This window comes from Solanum lycopersicum, chromosome 10, assembly GCF_036512215.1.
Source record: "Solanum lycopersicum chromosome 10, SLM_r2.1".
In the NCBI taxonomy this organism is placed as follows: Eukaryota; Viridiplantae; Streptophyta; class Magnoliopsida; order Solanales; family Solanaceae; genus Solanum; species Solanum lycopersicum.
This window is the reverse complement of record NC_090809.1, coordinates 4,408,036-4,416,033: the sequence shown is the minus strand read 5'-3', so window position 1 is coordinate 4,416,033 and position 7,998 is coordinate 4,408,036. Positions and strand designations below refer to the sequence as shown.

General features: G+C 26.3%; 1 long non-coding RNA gene across 1 annotated transcript; it reads right to left on the bottom strand.

Annotated features, from left to right (window-relative positions):
- Positions 1–1,686: 1,686 nt before the first annotated feature.
- LOC138339115 (uncharacterized) lies at positions 1,687–7,657 on the bottom strand. Its single transcript, XR_011212169.1, has 3 exons — positions 7,483–7,657; positions 1,993–3,027; positions 1,687–1,908 (listed from the first exon to the last, which is right to left on the bottom strand). It is a non-coding gene; the product is annotated as an uncharacterized lncRNA (long non-coding RNA).
- Positions 7,658–7,998: the final 341 nt, after the last annotated feature.

Here is a 7,998-nt window from a genome sequence, read left to right as displayed (position 1 = left end):
TATATATAAAATGATGAATATATACATAATTCACATATATATGTATGATGTGTTGTTATATTAGTTCATTTAAGTAAAAAAGAGTGATAATAATATAAATAAACAACTAGTATGAAAACATCAATTTATATATTTATCAAACAATATTCACACATAAAGTATACATATATATCAATTTAATACATCATTTTTTCATTGATCATACGTAATTTTAGAAATACAAATTTCATACATGATTAATACATATCATTTATATATAAATGATGAATATATACATAATTCACATATATATGTGTATGATGTGTTGTTATATTTGTTCATTTAACAGTGAAAAAGAGTGATAATAATATAAAGGGATAATGCCCAAGTACCCCCTCAATCTATGCCCAAAATTCCAAAGACACACTTATACTGTACTAAGGTCCTATTACCTCCCTGAACTTATTTTATTAATAATTTTTTACCCTTTTTCAAGGGAAAAAAAGAGAGAGAAAAAAAAAGGGAAAAGAGGGGAAAAAGAAAATCAGCAAAGAAGAAAAGAAAAAAGAAAAGAAAAGAAAAATAACAAAGAAAACATTTTTTTTCTATGAAGAACACCCGCACTAAAAGAAAATTAGTGGAGTTCGAGGTTTCAAGTTCGCGGTTCCTAAACTCTTTCTCTTCGTGAAATAATTTCCACAAGAGGTAATACTTAATTTTATTTTGTATTAGTTTATGTCATGATAATGCGAAAGTGGATTGCAATATATTAAAGTTGTTAAATTACGCATGTGCATAAACCATTAATATTTATCGATGTTGTTATATGAAGTATGTTCAAATATTCATATCAACTTTATCTTTAGATCCTTTGTATAGTTATATTTAGTGTGAAATTATTGTAACAAATCATGATTTATTTTATATTTAAATAACCCATAGTTTATTTTATATTTAAGTAAAATTATTGTTCAAGTCATTTAATTTTTAATATTTAGTTTATAATGATAACATGTGTAGCTATTATGTAAATATATTAATTTTAGTTAGTAGAATTTTCGTTTAATGTTAGTGACGTAAAAATTTTTTTGAATAAAAATGGAAAAATATATATAATAATAATAATAATAATAATAAAAAGAAAAAAGAAAAGTTAAAAAATAAAATGTGAGAAAGAATATAAAAAAGGGGAAAAGAAAAAACAGAAAAAATAAATAACAGAAAAAGAAGTATAAAAATAATATATATAAAAAATATGCAATTGAAAAAGAAAGAATTTTTTTTTGAAAGTTTCTTTGTCCAAACAAAAAAAAATTTAAGTTGAATAAAATATAAATAAAACCTTGAAAGTATAAAAAATAATAATAACAATAAAATAATAATAATAGTAAAAGATGAGAAGGTAAAAGAAAAAGAAGAGCATAAAAAAATAGTAACAAACGAAAAAGTAAAAATAAAGAATATCTTATTTTACTCTGTTTTGTTTGATTTAATTTATATGCGTATATATATTTTAATTAAATGACATAGATTAATAAAATAAGATAGTTTTTAATATATTTATGTAAATTAAAGGATGAGGGTAAATACATTTCTTTTAATTATAGATTTTTTTAAAAAAATAGTTTAAGTCATAAAAGTCAATAAAGCGACCGTGCTAGAACCACGGGATCGAGGGTTGCCTAATACCTTCCCTTCGGTCAATAGAATTCCTTACCCAATTTTTGATTTCGCAGACCGTAAAACAAAGAGTCATTTCCTTTTGATTAGGGATTAAACAAAAAGGTGACTTGGAACATCGTAACTCAATTCCAAGTGGTGACTCTGAAAAAGCTAAAATAATCCCTAATTAATAACGTCACTTAAATTGAAAAAATCCTTACGCCGCCGTGCGAAAAAGGGGTGTGACACTTTCAACTCTGTCTTAACCTGTTAATTAAAAAAAATAAGTATTTGATATGTATATTGTAATTTTTAAAAAAAATTATTTTAATTTGAATTTTGTACTTGTACCTCTGCAATATCAGCTTTCAATTCTTCAACTTTATGTTCACTATCAACTGCAAGATTTTCCGATGATCTGTTGTTTTCTGAATCATGGTGGCTGCTGGACTGATTTAAAATGGTTTCGTCCATGAGATTTAACTCTTCTTCAGAGAAAATCATATTTCTGAATTTATGTTGCAGCAAATAAAAAATTTATAAATGTTAATGATTTATAATGAATCTAATAACATTCTATGAAAAATACCTGATTGTCATGTGTTCTGAAAATTGTTTTCTTCAAATCGTCAAAAAAAATGATGTCATTAGGTGTCTTCCAGTTCAGGATTCTCAGTGTGCGATTTGAAACAGGTATATCAATTGTATTGTCAAATGGATGACAACACTCATAAAATCATATCTGCAATGCTATGTGGAACTGGCTGAATTTGAATGACGATGATTTTTTTTTAATTTTTGACTGCATGCTTTGAGTGTTAAATTAAAACACTCATTTGCCCAAGGGAATGTGGCATACTTTCCAAACTCGACCAAATCAAAATACAATTTTGAAATTGTTGTTTTTGAAGGGTCTGATGTAGTCAGAAAAGAAGAAATAAAGTACAAGATCCCGATTTTTAGACGGTCATCTTCTTTCCAAAAATTTTACAATTTAAACTTGTAATAAAAATCTGATTTGGATACTTTATTAAAATTCCCAAAATTTTCAGCAATGAGTCTGTTTGGAACATATGGGTCAGATACAAAATCAGAAACAGGTCTACATTTCAAACCGGTTATAGCAACAGACTCTTTTAACCCAAAATGTAACTCTTTACCATTAACTTTTATGACAAACATGTCATCCCTAACATTTTCATTCCCAAATAGAAATAAGTGTCTCAACAATTGACATTGGATTTTAATGTGATGCAAATTATAAAAAAATCCAAAAGGTGTTTCATCTAGGAATTGTTGAAACTTATCTTGACCTAAAAAGGTCAACAAATCCGCAAACACATTCACGTTAATACATGAAGACAAATGTGTTTGTGTCTTCTTCTCCTAAAAAATTGTAAAAATTAAATTAATATGTTTATCATACTATATTCATACATTGTTAATGTGAAAAAAAAATATATAGAATTTCATACATATAGCATACAAACTTAATACATTAATCATACACAAATTGATACATTACTCATATGTTGATAGGTAAGTGAAACAAATATGGAATTTCATACACATATCATACCAAATTAATACAGTGAATCATACACAATTCATACATGTTTCATATATTGATACTGTAATAGAAAAAAATATGTAATTTCATACACATAGTATACAAACGTAATACAATATAATCATACACAATTCATACATTGTTTATACATTTATAATGTAATAAAATAGATGTAGCATTTCATACAAATTCATACAAACTTACAACAATCTATCATACACAATTTATTCAACACTAAATATACAAAATCAAAACATAAAGTATGTAGTTTTATTATGGATATTAATAGTCAACAATATCTTAAAAACTTGATACAAATATTTCATACACTTCTATAATAAAATTATATGTTAAATATTTTATACACAAATAACAGAACATAAAACATGTACTATACTATTCACAATTAAACTCGAAATTAGAACAAAATTAAACAGATAATTTTAATTTTAATTTTTTTTAAAAACTTTTACTAATCTTTAAATTTTTTTTGGGTTTAACTGTTTCTTCTTCTTCTAAATGTGAAGTATCAATTTCAGAGGCTCTTGGTTTTTTTTATTTTGATTTTATCAACTCTTATACAAAATCAGATTCAGAATCTGATAAGTATTCACTTTGTTTTCCTTTCCTCTTTCTTTCGCCCTTTTCTCAAATTCATCTACGGTTTGCTTTTCTTTCCCTTTTCTCTTCTTCTCGATTTCCTTTGGCTGTTTGTTTTTTTTTTTCATTTTTGATTTTCTTGTTCTAGATTTGTCTTTTGCAGATGAAGGCTGAGTTTGTGTTTGTGACAAAATTTTGAAAGATGGAGCATGAAATTCCTCTGAGCTTGCTTCATCATTCAACCTTCTACTTTTTCGCGGGGTTTCATTCTGCCTCTCTTCGACATTATACAGTTTTTTTAGTGCAAAAGATGAAGATTTGAGTGCAAAAATGGAAGATTTGAGTGCAAAAGTGGGAGAATTGGTGAAGAAGACTGTTAAAAGTGAAAGTTTTTTGAGCCAAATTTGGTGAAGAATTAAATGTTAGGCGTGAAAAAGAGAAGATTTGGTGAGAATTTGGGGAAGAACAATATATTTGGGGAATATAATTTTTTTTAGATAACGTGTGACAGTTTTAAAAAGAAAACTGTAATTATTTTAGATATTGATGGGTAGCTATTAATTATGGAATGATAAAATCTCTATTATTTTGTAATTTTTTTTTAAAAAAGGTAACTATATAATATTTAATTTAATTTACACCAGTTAAAGAGTTTTGTTTAAGAAAGGTAACTTAAAATAATTAATTTAATTAACCACATTGGCTTAAAAAAGGTAATTGAATAATAAGTGTAATTATTTAAATAAGTTAATTATTATTTAAAAAAATTAATGAGAATAATATATTTTTTCTTGATATGCTATAACTTGATAATAATATGCTATAAGTAGTTTATTATTAAAAAGTGTGTTTATAACTTGATATTTATCATCTTAAATGTGTATGTAGTGTTATTTTTATATCAATAAATCCAAGAGTTAGTTGAAAAGCATCGATTCGAAATCAAGCATTGTTTCCGAGAAATCAATAGAAATATTGGCAAGCAAGAGCCATAATTATGAGTCAATCCATGTGTTAACTCTCATATTGAGCTTCCCAATCAAGTAAAGGGGCTAGTCAATATGGAAAGATGGAATGTTCACTATTTTAGGATCAAAATGAGCAAACTATCCCAGAGTCCAGAGCCTAAAGGGTGAAAAGTGTTAACAAAAATTTCAAAACGGTATATGGATTTTTATTTTAACCAAAACGGTAAAATCTCTCACGAAGTAGCGATTTTGTCCGCCGAAAAAAGCAAATCAAAATTGGATTTCCAAAGTAATTTTTTTTAATAAATTAGGAAGCGATTTAGGCTTAATTTTTTTTATTATTTATTTGCTATTTTTTTTAAAAAAAATTAAATCAAATCACTGCCAAGGCAGCGTTTTTAAATCAATTTTTTTAAAAAAAATAAATTGTTGCCAAGGCAGCGATTTTAACTCAATTTTTTTAATAAATCGCTAAAAAGGAATCCAATTTTGCAAATTCCTGCTATAGCAGCGATTTTGTTTTTTCTGAATTCATATACCATTTTAAAATTTTTGTTAACATTTTTCATCCTTTAGGCTCTAGACTCAACCATCCCATGTCATCTATGATCCTCCATGGGTTTTAATTTATAATCATATTTCTGACTAAGTAAAGCATAGTAAAAACTCCTCAAATCATCATGTACAAAGTACAAACTTAAATTGTAAGTTCTTGCACGCGATGGAGTTATTTTTAAAAGCAATGTAAGAACATATACTTGATGATAATATACAAATACAAAAAGTGATTGAATATAAATTGTTGAAAATAAGGTCCAAAACAGTAAAAAAAACAGTTTTAAACATTGATGTGCTAAATTCATAGGATCATATACAACATAATGTGAATTGCAAACAAATATACAAAATGAATTGTACAAATTGCCTCAAGTTATTCACAATCATCTTGGTCTATTAACCTAGATTGATCTTATTCCTTTTCATATTTTTTTTATTCAGTGTTAGTTAGATACAATTTCTTTTACTTTTCATTTTTTAACTCGCTTGAACCATCATCCTTTTTTCCATCTCCATTAAATTTTTTAATACCCACCATCAACCCTTCACTTTAACTCATACGGTACCTTTTCTTTTGAATCCAACTATTAATACAAATAAGAGCAAATTTTATATATGGCAAATATAAAATTCTTAATTTTAAAGTATGATAAATTTTTTAAAATTGTGTTGCGTAGTGAAATTTGAGTTTATGTCTTTTTTTGTATAATCTTAGACGTCATTTATATTAATTTTTTTTAAAAAAGGCGGTATAATCTGTTAGATAAATAAGAAAAAAGATCCCAGAATTTACGTAAACTCAGTTTCAGTTTCATTCCTTCTTCGTCTCCTTCAATCGAAATAGCTCCATTGTAGTTAGTTCAAAAAGCGATCAAGCTATTGAAGGTATCAAACATGCGAGATAAATTTGATTTCAAAGAAAGAAACAGGAGGCAATTTCATGATGAAAACATACTCTGATTTTATTTTTATTTTTGTCGATAATGGTGTTCAAAATCAGATTTCCTTTTTCACTTTCATTAATTCAGTGTGTGTATTGAGATGTGTATATTTTGTCCCTAATAGATTTGTAGTTAATTATGAAATTTAGAAAAATTGTAATGCATTTGTTGATTATTTTGAATTTCTGATATGAGATTCGTTGATTTCACATTATTTTTTGTATTTTGTATATGTGATATGAGATTAGTTGACTTCATGTATGAAACTATTATGTTTTCGTTTTATATCATACATATTCATCCTTTTTTTTGGATATTCATAATATGTATAACTATATGAAATTGATGAATGTATATACGAATTATATACATATACCTATTTAGTTATTTTTGGGTGAATTGTACAAGTGTATGAGGTTGTTGTATGTTAATTCGAATCTGTTAATTATGTACATATACCCAATTAGTGTTTTTTTTTGGTGAATTGTATAAGTATATGAAACCGTAGATGTTTATACGAATTATATAGATATACCTATTTAGTGTTTTTTGGTGAATTGTATAAGTGTATGAAACTGTTATATGTTTATTCGAATCTGTCAGTTATATAAATATACCTATTTCGTGTTTTTTGGTGAATTATATAATTGTATAGAACTGTTGTATGTTTATATGAATTTGTCAATTATATACATATACATATTTATTGTTTTTGGGTGAATTGTATAATTGTAATTTTGTGTATATAAAGGCTTTTGATATAATGTTAAAATGTGTATTAGTTAAAAACTAAAGTTGCTAGAATTTGTATAGATATATGTTCTGTTTGTTGTTGAAACTCTTAAGCTTACAAATGTAGCTGTATATAATTTAATTTTTTATACAGAACTTTTGAAAATGGCTTAATTGGCTATTTTGGTTATGCATTTTGGTAGATGGGACAATGACAATTGTTACGTTGATTATACAATTGAGGGGGTGATTTTTAAAGAAAGTTCATCGTATAATGAGTTGTATAATGTCATTGCAACGCAACTAAGGATTGATAGGAATGTGATTAAACTCAAAATTGAGTATAAAATTGAAGAAAGCAACATACTCATGTTGATTCACAAAAATCTGAATGGATTACGAAGTGGAGTGAAACGATAGTTTGAAAAAAATTAACAAAAATTGACAAAATTAGATGAGTTTTTGGAGGTACCTGAAAGTTTTGAAATACTTTTGAAAACCGCAAGGACGTGCTAAAAATGTTTGAAATTTGAAATTGAATTTGTGGAGAATATTAAGGAAAAATTGAAGGAAAGGAGAAGAGATTGTATAACATGAAGGGGAAAGAGAAAAATGACGGTTTTATTTTTGGGGAGATATTTCATACAATTCTGTGGGCCCTAATATAGCAAATTGACGGGAGTTTGTTTATTAAAGGGAATAAATGAAAGGTAAGTTACTTCATTTAATTACCTTTATTATTTTGTCATCCTATACAATTATCTTTATAAATAATGGTGTCAATATTTTTGAATCTAAAAAAAAATATCTAGAGCGCGGGGGTGGGAGGAGGGGCAAACCGGAGGGTTGGGGTGGGATGATCGAGATGAATAAGGGTACCTCCAACCCTAAACTTCATTTTACTCTTCAATTATAGAGTTCTCTATTTTTTTTTCAGACAATCAATATTATTTTATTATTTCTATTTTATTCTTACTTTTGTATTTCA